The following is a 19,782-nucleotide window of genomic DNA, read 5'->3' as shown; positions in this document are numbered from 1 at the left end:
TTTTTTTTTTTCCTAAAAGCAAAAACCACATCAAATGACAAAGATAATATTTGGGTAGAATCAGGCTTGTCAAAATTCACTTATCAGCACTACTCACTGTAGCTAAGAGGTAGAAGCAATCCATTGTCCATCAATGGATAATGGGTAAATAAAGTGTGATATATGTTTACAATGAAACATTAGCCTCTAAAAGGAAGGAAATCCTGTTATATGCTACAACATGGGTGAACCTTGAGGACATTATCCTAGTGAAACAAGTCATGAAAAGTCAAATACCGTGTGATTTTACTTATTATGAGGTAACTAAAGTAGTAAAACTCATAAAACAGAAAGTAGAATGTTAGTTACCAAGGAGTACAGGGAGGGGAAAACGGGGAGCTGTTGTTTAATGGGCATAGGGTTTCAGATTTGAAGATGAAAAAGTTCTGGTACTGTTTTACAACAATATGAATACACTTAACATTACTAAATGGTACGCTCGTAACAGTTAAAATGATAATTTATGTTATGTGTTTTTTAACTACAATTAAAAATGAATACATACACACATTATTTAAAATTTACAGCTCTGTGGGGATGGACATTATTTAAATCATTTTAAAAGTGTAGAAATGGGCCAGGAGTGGTGGTTACATCTGTTATCCCAGCACTTTGGGAGGCCGAGGCAGGTAGATCAGCTGAGGTCAGGAGTTCGAGACCAGGCTGGCCAACATGGTGAAGTCCCGTCTCTATTAAAATACAAAAATTAGTCGGGTGTGGTGATGGGTGCCTGTAATCCCAGCTACTCAGGAGTGGGGGTGGCAGAGGCAGGAGAATTGCTTGAATCTGGGAAGTGGAGGTTGCAGTGAGCTGAGATCATGCTACTGCACTCCAGCCTGCGGAAAAAAAAAAGTGTAGAAATGAGATTCAGAGAAATAAAGGGGTTTGTTCAAAGTTACCCAGCTATGTTCACAGAATAATTAAGATTTAAATGCAGCTGACTCCAAAGTCAATGCCCCTTCTGTTCGTCTTACTCCAGGAGAGTGGACGAGTTCATCACTGCAGGGTGCTTGTGGCTCAAGGTCCCTAGACCATGAGGAAGTATCCTTTCCTTAAATTCCTTTGTATTTAGCCTTTTTTTTTTTTGCTTCTCCTTTGAAACTATTTTTGCTCATTTTTTCTAGGAGTGATTTTTCAGGCTTAGGAGTTTTAGATCTGATGATACCTTTAAGCATCTAGTCCAGAATTGTCCACCTCTCGTGTGTGATTTGGGTAACATGGTATTTAGGGGGTCTCTACCTGATGTCTCCCGGAAAAGCTCTGTTTTTACCTATTTAGTGTGTTGGAATTTTGTGTTAGGATTTCTTTCCTAAAGATAAAATTTACTTCATTGTAAGAATATTTAATATGAGATCTATCCTCTTAGCAGATTTTTAAGTGTATAGTATTGCTAATTATAGGAACCATGTTGTACAGCAGATTTCTAGAACTTACGCATCTTGCATAATTGAGACTATATGCTCATTGATTGGCACCTCCCCATTTCTCCCTTCTTATACCTTCTGGCAGTCACCATTTTGTTCCCTTATTTTATGAGTTTGACTCTTTTATATACGTCATATAAGTGGAATCACACAGTATTTATCCTTCTGTGACTGACTTATTTCACTTAGTTTAATTATCGAAGGCCCACCCCATGTAGTCATATAGCTGGTGCTGCTGCTGCTTCTTTTTCATCATTGTCTTCTTCTTGTTCTTCTTCAGCTGAATAGTATTCCATTGTATGTGTATACCACGTTTCCTTTATCCATTTATCCTTCAGTGGACATTTGGATTGTTTCTACATCTTGTTTACAGCACTGTAATGAACACTGGAGTTGCACTAATATCTCTTTGGGATCCTGATTTCATTTCTTTGGATAAATACCCAGAAGTAGGATTTCTGTATCATATGGTAATTCTACTTTTAATTTTTTGAGGAATATCCTTACAGTTTTCCATAGCAGCGGCACCGTTTTGCATTCTTGCCAACATTATATAAGGATTCCACTTTCTCCACATCCTCACCAATACTTGGTAACTCTTGACTTTTTGATAGTAACCATCCTAATAGTCGTGAAGTGATATCTCATTGTGGCTTTGATTTACATTTTCCATATGCTTAGTGAGATTGAGCATCTTTTCATATACCTGTTGGCCGTTTGGATATCTTCCTTAGAGAAATGTCTATTGAAATCTAAGATTTTATTTACAAAATATAAAAAAGATGTTGCTGCTAGGAAACTAACTTAGTCTACCCATCCATAGATGGGTCAATTGCAGCCCAGAATGACTTGCCAGGGGGAAATAACTAGTGAGTGGTAAAGACAGGGTAAAAATTTAAATCTCTTTCATAATTTCTTCTTTTCTTCTCTTGGGGACTCTGCTAAACTTGTATAACTCTTTGCCCACAAATGTGGAACTATCTCATTCTTTTTATTCTGGTTTTTGTATATGTGTTTTATTTCTGTCTCTGAAGGGTAATGTCTTTGAAGGCACATCACTCATCCTAGTGTCCACTATTGTTCGAGTTAAGACACAATATTTGCACATTCATTTATTCATTTAACACACATTGTGGTTTCTCAATATATTCCTGCCAATAACATGAGTAAATATAGTAGTGATGGATTTAAGATGATATGGTCATTAACCTTCATCTCCTATTATTTAACTTTTTGGGGACAAAAAATACAAGTTAGTCTTGAAGGCCAGTTTCAAAAGTAGACAATTTTTAGAGCTGTTTCACTGTTAAAAGTATAATATTATCATCGGAATGTGTTTTCATGATCAAAATGAGATTTTGCTGCCTGTTTGTGTAGCTCCTGGTGAAAGCAGAGGGAGATGGGTATAAGATGGGAACTCTGGGAAGTCCCAGATGGAGAAGACAGAGGGCTCATGGTCTGGAGTGCTGCATTCTGGATGCATTCCACCTTCAGATACCTTTTCAAGTGTTTGAAGTTCAGTGAATTGAGAGTGTATTTTGCTAGCTGCCTTTTCCATTTGCTCCTCAACCTCGTGTATACTTAAGTGACAATGTCATCCATCTGTTTTATATTCATTTATACTGAACTCATCTAAGTGTTATTTGAAGAGAAAGAAATCCAAGGACTCTTTCCTGTGGATTTAGTTAATACAGATTAATCTTCAATTCCAGAAAGAAAAAGCATAAATAAATACCAGGACCATTAGGCTAATTTGTAACATAGGAGCCCTCTTGTCCAGCCATAGGCAACATGGCTACACAAGTATCTAACCTTTATCCCTGCATCTCCTATTTCATTATCATTTACCCTTTTTGAGTGCACGTGCGTGTGTGTATGCGCCTCTTGCATGCCCTGCTGTCTTAAAGTAGTGTTCCAACCTCATGATCTTGAATACAATTCCCATATGGGGAAGTAAACTTTGCTTTACTTATTGGCAGACTGTTTATCTAACAAAGGAATTTATGCTAAGATGTTCATGGAAAATATTGGGGTGAAACAATAACAAGACTTTATTGAGAGATTACTACATGTCATAAACTGGATTTGCTTCTTATATTCTCATAACCACCCTGGAAGGAGATAGTATTATTTTCCTCATTTGAAAGATGGAACTTAGGTACAGAGAAGTTGAGTGACTTGGTTGTAGGGCTTGTACATTGCAGAATAGAAATGGCAACTGAGACCATCTAATTCTAAAGGCTACACTTTTAACCATCATGCTTATTGCCTCTTACTGACTTACCACCCTCTCAAAGTGTTTGCATTTAAGTGTTACTTCCCAGGATAGCTTAATCTTAAAGAATGACTCTGATGGGAGGGAAGAGAAACAACCATTACAGGTGGTCATGCAATTATTGCAGAAAATTGGGAGCTGCAAAACAACCCTTCAGGGCTCCTGAACCATAAAATCCAGTGGGTGAGTAGCTGGGAGAATTATTCCTCTTTCACGTGGGATTGATTCATAAGATAAAAAGATACACACATATTTTTCCCTTTTAAGTGTTCAGATGTAAATCTACTTGTTTCAAGAATACCGTTTATGATAGAATATTGGGTATATTATATACCCATTACTGAATATATGCTCAAATATATATCATACTATCATAAAGACACATGAACACATAAGTTCACTGCAGCACTACTCACAATAGCAAAGACATGGAATCAACCAAAATGCCCATTAATGGTAGACTGGATAAAGAAAATGTGGTACATATACACTATGGAATACTATGAAGCCATAAAAGCTAACAAGATCATGTCCTTTTTACGAACAGGGATGGAGCTGGAGGCCATTATCCTTAGCAAACTAATGTAGGAGCAGAAAACCAAATACTGTGTGTTCTTACTTAGAACTGGGAGCTAAATGATGAGAACACACGGTCACAAACAGGCGAATAACATAGACACACTGGGGCCTATCAGAGGGTGGAAGGTGAAAGGAGGGAGAGGATCAGGAAAAATAACAAATGAGTACCAGGCTTAATACCTGGATGATGAAATAATCTGAACAACAAATTCCCATGACACTAATTTACCTATATAACAAACCTGCACACACACCCATGAACTTAAAAATCAACTTAAAAAAAGAATCTGTTGTGGTTCTTTCAGTGTTGTATGGCAAACATATTAAAAATGGGCACTAGATATTCCAGGCAGTTTGAAATTCTGCAGCCTGAATTTTCTTTCCCTTCTAACTTCTCCTGCACATGTTAACTGTGCTCTCCCCTCACCCGCTACCAAACATGAGCACCTTAGTGTTATGACTCTCAAAGCAAGGTCTCCAGACCAGCAGCACCTGGGAACTTGTTAAAAATGAACATTCTTGGGGTCTGCCCCAGATCTACTAAATCAGAAACTCTCAGGCTGGAGCCCAGCAATCTATATACATTCATCTATTCTCCAGGTGATTCTGACCTACATTCAAGTTTTCAAATGACTATCTCTGTGGATGGAGTCAATGAAGTGGAACTTGTCCTCTGATTAACCACACACTGTGCTGAGAAGAGTGGATCAACCAGGCCATGGCTAGGCTTGGATCTACTGGCAGCAAACATATTTTGAAATGCAAAACATTAGATGTAAAAGTCCAGAAAGAGACATTTAGAAGTCGAAGTTAGGAGGTAGAAAAAGCCTTAACAGCAGTAAAATACAAAGGATTGACCTCTCTGTGGAATCCTCATGGAAAAGAACAAGTCTGACATCTGACCCGAGTTACCCAAGTTTGGAGAAGGTAGGGAGCATATGGTAGGAAAAGCCAGCTTTATTAGTTTCCTCTCATAATAACGTACTACAAATTGGCTGTCTTAGACAACATGGATTTATGTCTCACCATTCTGGAGGCCAGAAATCTGAAATCAAGGTGTCAGCATGTTTATACTCCCTTGGGAACCTCTAGGGAAGGAACTGCCCCATGCCTCTCTTTTTGCTTCTGGTAGTCTTAGGAGTTCCTTGGCTTCTGAGTACATCTTCCCAATCCTCCATTTTTACATGGCATTCTCCCCGTGTGTCTGCACATCATCTTCCCTCTGTGCGCATCAGCCTCTGAGTCCAAATTTCCCCTCTTTCTGAGGACACCAGTCACATTGAATTAAGACCCATTCTCATGAGCTCATTTTAATTTGAATAACCCTGAAGACTCATTTTCCAAATAAAGTCACATTCTGAGGTACTGGAGGTAAGGACTTAAACGTATCTTCTTTTTGGTGGAGTTGGGGAGGGAAACACAATTTAATTCATAACAGTGCCTGTATGAGGAGAGCATGGGGTTGAGACAGAAGGCAGGGATCGAGTGGTCCTTGGTGGACATAGCTCAGAAAACCAGAGTGAGATGATTGGTGCTCCTCATCTGACTCCAAATTTGAGGCAAAGTGCCCTTCCTCCAGCTGTTGGTTAATAGCTCCCAAATGAGCAGGTGTTTGGAGCTTTCGGTGTCCCTTTCTGTACTTTTCCTGCCACATTTGGATGCTACACATTCTAGATCAGCCCACGCCAGGTACCATATTCCCCCTTCCATGGAGTACAGAGAACACTGCATCAGGAACAAATATAATAATAATTTACATGTAATTTTAATTTTAAATTTAATTTATAAATAATAAAATTACTTTAAAATACCAAGTGGATATATTACTCTCTAAGTCTCAGTTACCTCTTCTGTAGAAAGACAATAATACCTACCCTGCCTCTTGAGATACTATGGAAACTATCTGTTGAATTGTGAGTTTTGCTCCTGGTAAACTCGATAAGGAACTCCATCACACAGAAGTGTCAAAGACTGATAACAGGTGAAACAAGCTTTTCGTCCATCCTCAATCCTCCTCCTCACATGCCATGGGGGATTTTAAGGGATATTGAGGCCTTATATTTGGCATACTATATAGTGCACATATATGTAGGTGGAGCAGGATGGCTGCACCTTAGTGACAATTTTTCCAGCTGCTGCTAGAATTCTTTTTTTTTTTTTTTTTTTTTTGAGACGGAGTCTCGCTCTGTCGCCCAGGCTGGAGTGCGGTGGTGCGATCTCGGCTCACTGCAAGCTCCACACCCCGGGTTCACACCATTCTCCTGCCTCAGCCTCCTGTGTAGCTGGGACTACAGGCGCCTGCCACCACGCCTGGCTAATTTTTTTTTTTTTTTGTATTTTGTTAGTAGAAACAGGGTTTCACTGTGTTAGCCAGGATGGTCTCGATATTCTGACCTCGTGATCCGCCCATCTCGGCATCCTGAAGTGCTGGGATTACAGGCGTGAGCCACCGTGCCTGGCCTGCTTCTAGAATTCTTGAGAAGCCATGGAGAGTTAACCAAATTATAGGGAGGCTAGAAGAATAAAATTTGCTGAATCACCAATGCTTCCTTTTCCCTGGAGACCCATAACTTTCTGATTGCCTTCTAGACCCTTCTAGATGCATCTAGACCAATCTTGTCTAACCCATGGCCCACAGGCCACACGAGGCTCAGGACAGCTTTGAATGCAACCCAACACAAATTTGTAAACTTTCTTAAAACATGAGTTTTTTTTTTTTTTGCAATTTTTAAAAAGCTCATCAGCTACCATTAGTGTGAGTGTATTTTATGTGCAGCCCAAGACAATTCTTCTTCCTGTGATGTGGCCTAGGGAAGCCAAAAGATTGGACATCCCTGATCTAGACCTTTGTCCTTTGTGGAGAGAAAATCAGCTTTCCCAGTGAAATGCCTCTTTGAAATATAAAATTCAAACCTCCTTGATGCCATTCTTTTTGCAGGATTTAGCCATTACATTTTCCCCAGGGTCTTAGATTTTATTGCAGCAGCCTTCAGGCACTGAACCCTTTTACCACTTGACAGTGCCATGATTTTGCTGCCTCTAAAATTCCAGGCTGATTTTACCACGGCAGTCACTTCTCAGTACTGGCCAGCCAGTCAGCCTACCTGAGGCCACGCCAGAGATCAGTGAGGCCTGCTAAGCTAATATTTGTCCCTCTCCTTCCACCACCCATTACCTTCCCTTCTGGTGCCACCCTGTGCCGTTTTTCTTCCATCTTGTTTGCAGCTAGTTTTCAACTTGTAAGGTGAAGTTTATACTGACCTCTGGGGCCATGTAGGCCAGAGTGAGGGTGTAACTGTTTTTTAGTAGGAGACATGGCAGGGGAATAGCATCTGACTTTGGAATCCTGAGTTTAAATCTTGACTCTTAATTGGTAGCTGTGTGACTTTACACAAATTACTTAAGCTGTCTGAGAAAGCAATCTGAAATTCCTAATCTTTAAAATGACAATAGTGTCTACTTTATGAAGTTATTTTGAAGATTAAAATGTACATGTAAAATGACTCACATGGTGTTTTATACTAATTTGGTGATAACTATTTAAAGTCAGCCTTGGCCACAGCTGGTGCAATTATCTCAGTTGTTGAGGTCTGGTTCTTACCTTGTTATGTGCTATAGGACTATTATAATCATCAGCCCACAGTTAAGGCCCCAGCTGCTGAAATGGCTTCTCTCCCCAGCCCTGCACCAACCAGAACAAAGGCTCAGGCTGCCGTTTTGCTTGAGAGGCGTCACGCTCCCCTGCAAATGAAACCAGTCTGCTTGTAAGGGTCATCTTCAAAGGATCTGCAGACCTTGAAGCTGCTTTTTGGCCATATGATCGTTGGTCAGTTCTAGCTGTTGACTCCTTGTCTGCAAGAGGGCGAAGAAAAGGGCAGGACAAGGAATTTGAGTGACAAGATAGGGTGAACAGCTGCATTCTCCCAGTGCTGATCCCCAGCTACAAGGCAATATTAGGCTGTTTAAGATAGGCAAGATGAAGAAACCTGACATTATTACATGCCTTCTACCAGAACAGCAGGAGCAACAGATCTCTAGTATTGAGGGGTCTGCCTCTCTTTATTTCCTTCTGGAGTGTGAGTTAACCCCTTTTTATAGTCTTGGTTTACATTGTAAACCTCTCCAAGAACTGCTTCTCCAGAATTCTCCTCGAGATGAAGCAAATCAAAATACATGCTACTCTGCTCTCATTACAATTTCTTTTATTTGCATGCAGTTTTTTTCTCATTGAAATCCAGCTAGGATGAGGTGAAGGTATGACTGGCAGAGCAGTATGCACACAGTACAGCCTTAACTGTGTCTTAAGTCTACTTGGTTTGATTCACTCAGCATTCTTGTTTATCCTCACTGTTGTGATTAAACTGGTTTATAATTCTATAAGTTTCTTTCATTTTTTACTTCCCTTCTCAAGATTTTCTATGCATTTTATTTTGACTTTACTAATTCACTCAGTTCCCACTGGATAAATTTGATTATCTAGGCTTGTATCATAGATCACCCTTCAGATCAATCTTTTTCACTGATATTATTGTGTGACACAATTTCTCTATTAATCCCAATAAATGAGAAGGGGAGCAGTGCTGTGGCTCAAGTCTCCATTTAGGCAGCAGGGACTGGGTGTGGCTGGCTCCCGCCATTACAGTCTCACTGGGTATCATGAGCAGACAGGGAACTAGTATGGAATTAAGATTACCGACATCATCCAAGGAGCTGGAAGGCAGGGAAACACCATATAGAATTATTGTCTGCTAGATAACCTCCCCGTTCTTTCTTGAAGCCTAAAAACCAGGACCTTTTTCCACTTATGGAGCTGTTTTTATGAGCACACAGGGCAAGGTTGACATGGAATTCTGTGAATTCCAAAGGCAAAATATCGAGCTTGTGTGTGTGTGTGTGTGTGTGTGTGTGTGTGTGTGGTGTGTGTGTGTGTATGATGCTTGTGTATGTGGTGGGGGTGGGAAATTGAAAGATAATGGTAAGAATTTGAAACTAATCTTTTGCTTTCCTGCCCCCATAAATAATGGCCTTCATCTGGCCACATCTCTGCCTGGCATCTTGATGCTGCCACCCACCCCACAGAGCTAACATGGGCAAGCACACATTTGGATTGTGAATAATAGGCAATCTCCACTGAATAACCTTGCTGTTATCTTCCTTCTTTTATCTCTTTGTCACCTGTCTGACATTTTTATGAAACCACAGCTCTCCTTTCCTTGCAAGAGCTGTTTGGCTCAGACAAGTAGCCCTGTCTTTAAATATATTAGGAAAAGAAATTAAAAAAAAACCCTAGTGGTGGTCTCCAGATTGTATGTTACAAGTCAGAAGAATTTACCACTGCTTAGAAGAAGCTCACATGTGGCTCCCAAATTCCCTGCTGGTCCTTCACCCCTACTTCAATTTATCTCATCTTTCACAATGGTCCTCTAGCAAAAGTGTCAATAATTAGTCAAGACTAAACTGAATCATCATCAACTGTGACCGACCCACTCTGAAAAAATAACAGTCCTAGTCTCTGTTCTCCTTTCACCTCTAGGAATTCCTCCAAATTCAAGGTTTAAATAATTTGATCTAATCTAGGAAGACTTCAATTCTGGCTCTTTTACTTGCTATGTTGCATGGTAATATGTAAGCAAAAGATAACCTGTCCGAAATATTTATTTGTAAAAAAAAATATAAATAAATAAAGGGGTAATATTTGTATGGCGGGTGGTTATAATAATAATGTAATAACATAATAGAGACAAATGCCAAGCAGATTGGTTGTGCACTCAGAGAGCACCCAAGATACTGGTCATTTTCTTGCTTTTCCTAAGCAACAGCCAGTTAGTGTTCAGGAACACCTTGCATCTCAGCGCTGGCAATGACCAGGAGACCAGGTGCACTAAAGCATGGGGAACTCTCACCCTCCTCACCTCCTCTCACAGTCCTCTGCTCCTGCAGATTTCATTTGCAAAGAGGGTGCCAGTACTAAGAAATCACGTTTAAAAGCCACTAGTCTGAGGGTAATAACCAGCTATCAAGGAAGGGGGTGAAACATTAAAAGTTAACTCAGTCGAAACCCCTCGTGTTGGGAAATGGGGCATTTGACAAAGTAAAACCATGCCACACAGAGTGGGAGGGGAGCTGGTGACAGAGGGATACGAGGCCTCTTCTGTCTACAGACCTGAGCTTTGTGTCCGGCATCACTCGTCTCAGGTTGTGTATTATACGTTACAGCATCCAACAATTTCAGGAAGAGCTGTTAGAAATCCTGTCCCTACAGGAATTTACCGTAAGAAGGAGCACATGTCACACAGCAGATGAAAGGTTCTACTCATCTGTCTGCAGCGAGCTCTTTTGTACTGAAGAGTCCTTTCTGGAGAGAATCCCTTCTCAGGCTTCTAGAATTCCCAGGAGTGATGAGAGTCTATATCCTACTTTGACTTCACTCTGGGGTTGCTCGCTGGCTGAAAGGAAGGAGAATCAAATTTAGAAATACCTGAAAGGAAATCCAGATACAGGCTATTAATAGATGAAAGGTGAAGCTAGGCTGTATCAACTGCTGAGGTACTACCAATTATACTTAGATTAAGGAGAGGATTTTTAAATAAGAGCATGAACTTAAGGCCATGAGAGTGGGAGGAATAGTGAGTTTTCAAAACTTCTGCTTTTCAGCGGCCAAGGCCTCAACCGTGGCTTATGTATAACAAAGCTGATTTTACATAATAACAGAAATAAAAATTTATTTTCAGGAAAGTTTAGGAAACTAAGAAAAAAATAAGGTTAATTGTGTTTGAGGGACTATCTTAAAGTTTCGATAGTGCATAAGAGGAAAAAAATAAAAGAATATAGAATCGTGAAATTGTGAAGACTCTCTGGCTTAGGAGCCATCCACCATTTACTGCTGCCCAAACTTCTCCACCAGGCATTTAAAATCTTCCATCCACAGGTCTCATTTTACCTATCCAACTTTGCTGGATTTTTTATTTTATTTTAATTTTTATTTTAGATTCAAAGAGTACATGTGCAGGTTCGTTACATGGGTATATTGTGTGATGCTGAGGTTTAGGGTACAGTAGAACCCATTATCCAGGTAATGAGCATAGTACCCAATAGGTAGTTTTTCAGCCCCTTTCCCCCTCCCTCCCTTCTCCCTCTAGGGTTCCCCAGTGTCTATTGTTTGGATCTTTATGTCCACGTGTACCCAATGTTTAGCTCCCATTCATCATAAGTGAGAACATGTTGTATTTGGTTTTCTGTTTCTACGTTAATTTGCTTAAGATAATAGTCTCTAGCTGCATCCATGTTGCTGCAAAACATATGATTTCTTTTTTTTTTTTTTTAAGCTTCAAGGTACATGTGCAGGTTTGTTACATAGGCAAATTTTTGTCATGATGATTTGTTGCACAGATTATTTCATCACCCAGGTATTACGCTGTATTAGTCTGTTCTCATGCTGCTAATAAAGACATACCTAAGACTGAGCAATCTGTAAAGGAAAGGGTTTAATTGACTCACAGTTCAGCATGGCTGGGGGGCCTCAGGAAACTTAAAATCATGTCAGAAGGGGAAGCAAACATGTCCTTCACATGGTGGCAGCAAGGAGAAGTGTGGAGTGAAGCGGGGGCAAAGCCCGTTATAAAACCATCAGATCTTGTGAGAACTCACTATCATGAGAACATCATGGAGGTAACCACCCCCATAATTCAATTACCTCCCACTGGGTCCCTGACACCACATGTGGGGATTACAGGAACTACAGTTCAAGACAAGATTTGGGTGGGGACCCAGCCAAACCATGTCTTAAGCCTAGTACCCATTTATTATTTTTCCTGGTCCTCTCCCAACTCCCACCCTTCTCCTTCTGATCAGCCCCAGTGTGTGTTGTTCCCCTCTGTGTGTCCATGTATTCTAAACTTTTAGCTCCCACTTATAAATGAGAATATGTGGTATTTGGTTTTCTGTTACTGCATTAATTTTCTAAGGATAATGGCCTCCAACACCATCTGTGCCCCTACAAAGGACATGATCTTGTTCTTCTTTATGACTGCATAATATTTCATGGTGTTTGTGTACCACATTTTCTTTATCCAGTCTACCATTAATGGGCATTTTGGTTGCTTCCATGTCATTGCTATTGTGAATAGTGCTGCAGTGAACATATGTGTGCATGTGTCTTTATAATAGAAAGATTTATATTCCCTTGGGTATATATATGGCCAGTAATAGGATCTCTGAGTCAAATGCTATGTCTGTCTTTAGGTCTTTGATGAATTGCCACACTGTCTTCCACAATGGTTGAACTAATTTACACTCCAACCAACAGTGTATAGCATTTCTTTTCCTTTACAACCTCACCAGTATCTGTTACTTTTTGACTTGTTAATATAGCCATTGTGAGTGGTGTGAAATGGTATTTCATTGTGGTTTTTATTTGCATTTCTCTAATAATCAGTGGTGTTGAGCTTTTTTTCAGATGATTGCTGGCCACATGTATGCCTTCTTTTGAGAAGTGACTATTCATGTTTTTTGACCACTTTTTAATGAGATTGTTGGTTTGATTCTTGTAAAATTTTTTAAGTTCCTTATAGATACTGGATATTAGAACTTTGTCAGATGCATAGTTCACAAAAGTTTCCTCCCATTCTGTTGGTTGTCTGTTTATTTTGTTGACAGTTTCTTTTGCTGTGCAGAATCTCTAGTTTAATTAGATCCCATTTGTTAATTTTTGCTTTTCTTGCGATTGCTTTTCATGTCTTCATCATGAAATCTTTGCCCATGCCTATGATTTGAATTGTTTTGCCTAGGTTGTCTTCCGGGGTTTTTATAGTTTTGAGTTTTACATTGAAGTCTTTAATTTATCTTGAGTTAATTTTTGTATAAGTTGTAAGGAAGGGGTCCAGTTTCAGTCTTCTGCATATGGCTAGCCAGTTATCACAGCACCAATGATCGAATAGGGAATTATTTCCCCCTTGCTCATTTTTGTCAGGTTTGTCAAAGATTAGATAGTTGTAGGTGTGCAGTCTTATTTCTGGGTTTCCTTTCCTGTCCTATTCATCTATGTGTGCATTCTTGAACCAGTACCTTGCTGTTTTGGCTACTGCAGCCCTCTAGTATAGTTTGAAATTGGGTAGTGTGATGCCTCCAGCTTTGTTCTTTTTGGCTAGGATTGTCTTGGCTATTCAGGCTCCTTTTTGGTTCCCAATGAATTTAAAATAATTTTTTCTAGTTCTGTGAAGAATGTCAGTGGTAGTTTAATAGGAATAGCATTGAATCTATAAATTGCTTTAGGCAGTATGGGCATTTTCACAATTTTTCCTATCCATGACTTGAAATGTTTTTCCATTTGTGTCCTCTGGTTTCTTTGAGCGATGTTTTGTAGTTCTCCTTGTAGAGATCTTTCACCTCCCTAGTTAGCTGTATTCCTAGGTATTTTATTCTTTTTTTGTGGCAATTTTGAATGGGAGTTTGCTCATGATTTGGCTCTCAGCTTAACTATTGTTGGTGTATAGGAATGCTAACAATTTTTGCACATTGATTTTGTATCCTGAGACTGCTGAAAATGCTTCTCAGCTTAAGAAGCTTTTGGGCTGAGGAAATGGGGTTTTCTAATATAGAATTATGTCATCTGCAAACAAGGATAGTTTGACTTCCTCTCTTCCTATTTGAATGCCTTTATTTATTTCTCTTGTCTGATTGCCCTGGTCAGAACTTCTAATATTATATTGAATAGTAGTGGTGAGAGAGGACATCCTTTTCTTGGGACAGTTTTCAAGAGGAATGCCTTCAACTTTTGCCCATTCAGTATGATGTTGGCTGTGGGTTTGTCATAGATGGCTTTTATTATTTTGAGATATGTTCCTTCAATACCTAGTTTATTGAGAGTTTTCAACAAGAAGGGATGTTGAATTTTATTGAAAGCCTTTTCTGCATCTGTTGAGCTTATTATGTGGTTTTTGTCTTTGGTTCTGTTTATGTGATGAATCACACTGATTGATTTCCATATGTTGAACTAACCTTGCATCCCAGACATGAAGCCTACTTGATTTTGGTGGATAAGCATTCTGATGTGCTGCTAGATTCAGTTTGCCAGTATTTTGTTGAGGATTTTTGCATTGATGTTCATGAAAGATATTGGCCTGAAGTATTTTTTTGGTTTTGTTTTGTTTTCCTTTTTCCTTTTCTCCTTCTCCTCCTCCTCCTCCTTTTTAAAATCTCTATCAGGTTTTAGTATCAGGATGATGCTGGCCTCATAGAATGAGTTATGGAGGAGTCCCTCCTTTTCAATTTTTTAGAATGGTTTCAGTAGGAATGGTACCAGCTCTTCTTTGTACATCTGGCAGAATTCAGCGGTGAATCCATCTGGTTCTGAGCCCATTTTGGTTGGTAGGCTATTTATTACTATCTCAATTTCAGAACTTGTTATTGGTCTGTTCAGGGATTCAGTTTCTTCCTGGTTTCACCCTGGGAGGGTGTATGTGTCCAGGAATTTATTCATTTCTTTTAAATTTTCTAGCTTATGTGCATAGAGGTGTTTATAATATTCTCTGATGGTTGTATTTCTTTGGGGTCAGTGGTAATATCCCCCCTTATTCTGAATGTGTGTCTTATAATCTTTTTTCTTCTTTATTACTCTAGCTAGTGTTCTATTTTTTTTTTCAAAAAAAAAAAAAAAAAGCACCCGAATTTGTTAATCTTTTGAAATGGTTTTTGTGTGTCTACTTCCATCAGTTCAGCTATGATTTTGGTTATTTCTTGTCTTCTGCTAGCTTTGAGATTTGTTCTTGGTTCTTTAGTTCTTTTAGTTGTGATGTTAGGTTGTTAACTTGAGATCTTTCTAACTTTTTGATGTGGGCATTTAGTGCTATAAATTTCCCTCTTAACACTGCCTTAGCTGTGTCCCAGATTCTAGTGTGTTGTATCTTTGTTTTCATTACTTTCAAATAACTTCTTGATTTTTGCCTTAATTTTATTATTTACCCAAAAGTCATTCAGGAGCAGGTTATTTGATTTCCATGTAATTGTATGGTTTTGAGTGAATTTCTTAGTCTTATGTTCTAATTTGATTGTTCTGTGGTCTAAGAGACTCTTTGTTATGATTTCTATCAGGGGAACCCACCCTGATGGTTAACATGGGTTATTTTCTATTCCCTAAGCATCTCGGCTGGTTTGAGAAATAAAGGTTAAGAGTACAAGAGAGATAAATTTTAAAACTGGGTGTCTCGGGGAGACATCACATGTCGGCAGGTTCTGTGAAGCTCCCCGAGCCGTAAAACCAGCAAGTTGTTATTAGCGATTTTCAAAAGGGGAGGGACTGTACGAATAGGGTGTGGGTCACAGAGATCACATGCTTCACAAGGTAATAGAATATCACAAAGCAAGTGGAGGCAGGGAGAGATCATAGGACCACAGGATGGGGTGAAATTAAAATTGCTAATGAAGTTTCGGGCATGTATTGTCATTGATAACATCTTATCAGGAGACAGGGTGTGAGAGCAGACAACCTACCTGTCTGACCAAAATTTATTAGGTGGGAATTTCCTTGTCCTAATAAGCCTGGGAGCACTTCAGGAGACTGGGGTTTATTTCATCACTTTGGCTTTGACCATAAAGGATGGATGCCTCCAAGGGGGCTGTTCATAGACATACCCTCAGGGCGCACTCTCTTTCTCAGGGATGTTCCTTGTTGAGAAAAAGAATTCAGCAATATTTCTCCTATTTGCTTTTGAAAGAAGAGAAATATGGCTCTATTCTGTCCAGCTCACTGGTGGTCAGAGTCCAAGGCCATGTGCCTTGTTCCCTGAACATTGTGTTATCCTGTTCCTTTTTTCAAGGCACCCAGATTTCATATTGTTCAAGCACAAATGCTCTACAAACTATTTGTGCAGTTAACGCAATCATCACAGGGTCCTGAGGTGACATACATCTTCCTCAGCTTATGAAGATGATGGGATTAAGAGACTAAAGACAGGTATAGGAAGTCACAAGGGTATTGATTGGGGAAGTACTAAGTGTCCATGAAATCTTCACAATTTATATTCAGAGATTGCAGTAAAGACAGGCGTAAGAAATTATAAGTATTAATTTGGGGAACTAATAAATGTCCATGAATTCTTCACAATTTATGTTCTTCTGCCATGGCTTCAGCCGGTCCCTCCGTTCAGGGTCCCCGACTTCCTACAACAATTTCAGTTCTTTTGCATTTGTTGAGGAGTGCTTTACTTCTGATTATGTGATTAATTTTGGAGTAAGTGCCATGTGGCAATGTGAAGAATGTATATTCTGTTGTTTTTGTGTGGAGAGGTCTGCAGATACCTATCAGGTCTATTTAATCCAGAGCTGAATTCAGATCCTGAATATCTTTGTTAATTTTCTGTCTCAATGATCTGTCTAATGTTGTCAGTGGGGTATTAAAGTCTTCCACTATTATTCTGTGGGAGTCTAAGTCTCTTTAAAGGTTTATAAGAACTTGCTTTATGAATCTGGCTCCTCTTGTGTTGGGTGCATATATATATTTAGGATAGTTAGCTCTTCTCATTGAATTGAACACTTTACCATTATGTACTGCCCATATTTGTCTTCTTTGATCTTGGTTGGTTTAAAGTCTGTTTGCCAGAAACTAGGATTTCAACCTCTGCTTTTTTCTGTTTTCTATTTGCTTGGTAGATTTTCCTCTATCCCTTTATTTTGAGAATACATATGTCATTGCATGTGAGATGGAAGACATTTTGAAGACAGTATACCAGATAGTCTTGGTTCTTTATCCAGCTTGCTACACTGTGTCTTTTAATTGGGGCATTTAGATGATTTACTAATTAAGGTTAGTATTGATATGTATAGACTTGATCCTGTCATCATGATGTTAGCTGGTTATTTTACAGACTTGTTTGTGTGATTGCTTTATAGTGTCACTGGTTTGTGTACTTCAGTGTGTTTTTATAGTGGCTGATAATGGTCTTCCATTTGCATATTTAGTGCTTCCTTCAGGAGCTTTTGTAAGGCATGTCTGGTGGTAACAAATTCCCTCAGCATTTGCTTGTCTGAAAAAGATTTCATTTCTCCTTTGCTTATGAAGCTTAGTTTGGCCAGATGTGAAATTCTGGATTGGAAATTCTTTTCTTTAAGAATGTTGAATATTGGGCTGGGTGTGGTGGCTCATACCTGTAATCACAGCACTTTGGGAGGCTGAGGCAGGTGGATCACCTGATGTCAGGAATTCAAGACCAGCCTGGCCAACATGGCAAAACCCCATCTCTACTAAAAATACAAAACTTAGCTGGACATGGTGTTGGGCACCTGTAATCACAGCTACTAGGAAGGCTGAGGCAGGAGAACCACTTGAACCCAGAAGGCGGAGATTACAGTGAGCTGAGATCGTGCCACTACACTCCAGCCTGGACAACAGAACAACAAAGTGAGATTCTGTATTAAAAAAAAAAAAAAAGGTTAAATATTGGCCCCCAACCTCTTGTAGGGTTTCCACTCAGAGGTCTGCCATTAGTATGATGGACTTCCCTTTGTGAGTAACCTGGCCTTTCTCTCTAGCTGTCCTTAACATTTTTTCTTTCATTTTGACGTTGGAGAATCTAATGGGATTATATATCTTGGGGATGATCTTGTGGAATTTCTTACTGGGGTTCTCTGCATTTTGTGAATTTGAATGTTGGCCTATCTAGCTAGGTTGGGGAAGTTCTCATGGATGAGATCCTAAAATGTATTTTACAAATTGGTTCCATTCACCCATCTTTTTCAGGTACACCAATCAGTAATAGATTCAGTCTCTTTACATACTCCCATAGTTCTTGGAGGTTTTGTTCATTAAGTTTCATTCTTTTTTCTCTATTCTCTATGCCTATCTCATTTCAGAAAGACAGTCTTCAAGCTCTGAGGTTATTTTCTTCACTTAGTCTATTCTATTAATACTTGTGATTGCATTATGAAATTTTTGTAGTGTGTTTTCCAGCTCTATCAGATAAGTTACATTCTTCTCTATACTGGCTATTTTGTCTGTCAGCTCCTACAGTGTTTTATCATGATTTTTAGTTGCTATCATTGGGTTACAATGTGCCCCTTTAGCTCGTTGAAGGTCGTTTTTATCCATATTCTGAATTCTGCTTCTGTCATCTCAGTGATATCAGCCTCAGCCCGGTTCTGAACCCTTCCTGGAGAGCTGATACGGTGATTTGGAGGCAAAAGGGCACTTTGGCTTTTTGAGTTTACAGCATTCTTGCATGGATTCTTTCTCATGTTTGTGGGCTTATCTGCCTTTAATCTTTGATGTTGCTGACCTTTAAATTTTTTTTTTCTTTCTCCTTTTAATAGTCTGACCACTTTTCTGTAGGGCTGTTGCGATTTGCTGGGGGTCCACTACAGTTTCTGGTTGCCTTGGATTTTCCAGTACTTGGAGGTATGACCAATGAAGATTGTGAAACAGCAAAGATGGCAGCCTGCCCCTTTCTCTGGGAGCTCTATCCCAGGGAGGCTCATACCTGTTGCTGATTTGAACACACCTGTAGCCCTAGCTGGGAGCTCTCACCCAGTCAAGAGGAACAGAATCAGGGACATGCTTTAAAAAGCAGTCTGGCTATGCTTTCATAGAGTAGCTATACTGTGCTGGGGGATCCCTTCTTCCTCCTGTCAGTTTGGACTCTCTAAAGCCCACAGACTGAAATGGCTGAGTCATGCAAACAGCAAAGATGGCAGCCCACCCCTCCCTGCAGGAACTCCACCCTATGTAGGTGCAACACTGTTGCTGATTGGGTTTCCAAGCCAGTGAGTCTTATCCTGTGAGGTGCTGTAGAAGTGGGGCCCACAGACCGTCATTGCTCAGCACCCTGGATTCAGCCCCCTTCCTAAGGGTATGTATGGAGGTCCAACCTCCTGCCTTGCCAGAGTTATAGTCACTTTTGCCAGGAAGCCCAGAGCATAAAGCTCCTGGGCCTCTGCACGTGCCTGAGTCGCTACTCTGCCAAGATTCCATGCAGCTCTGTGTGTCAGACTGAAGGCCCAGGTGGAGTATATTCATGAGGGGATCTCCTGACTGAAGGATTGTAAAGATCGCTGGGAGAAGCATGGGTTCCCGGGGTCACACATTCATTCACTGCTTTCCTGGGTAGGGGAGGTTCCCTTAGCCCTGTGTTTCTCCTGGGTGAGTCATCACCCTGATCTGCTTTCCTCCATTCTCTGTGGGTCAAGCTGTGTCCCGACCTGCAGGACAGTCGAACGGGCCCTGGAAGGGGGAGTGGGAATGGAGGAGACAAGAAAACACAAGAAATGGAGACAAGACAAACAGCCTGATCAAGTCTCGTTTATTGAGTGTAGGGTCATGCCTTATATAGGCTGGCAGGGGAAGAGGTTGGGCCCGGGCGGTGATAGGGGCCGGATCTTCTCAAATTTCAACCACCCGTGCACCGTTGGTTTGTACTTTCCCCGGGCGCGGGATCGCACCTGCGCCCTGGGCTGCATATCTTCCTGGGCGGGAAAATG

Source organism: Rhinopithecus bieti, unplaced genomic scaffold, assembly GCF_001698545.2.
Source record: "Rhinopithecus bieti isolate Rb0 unplaced genomic scaffold, ASM169854v2 scaffold_22439, whole genome shotgun sequence".
Lineage (NCBI taxonomy): Eukaryota > Metazoa > Chordata > Mammalia > Primates > Cercopithecidae > Rhinopithecus > Rhinopithecus bieti.
Note: the sequence above shows the minus strand (reverse complement) of the source record.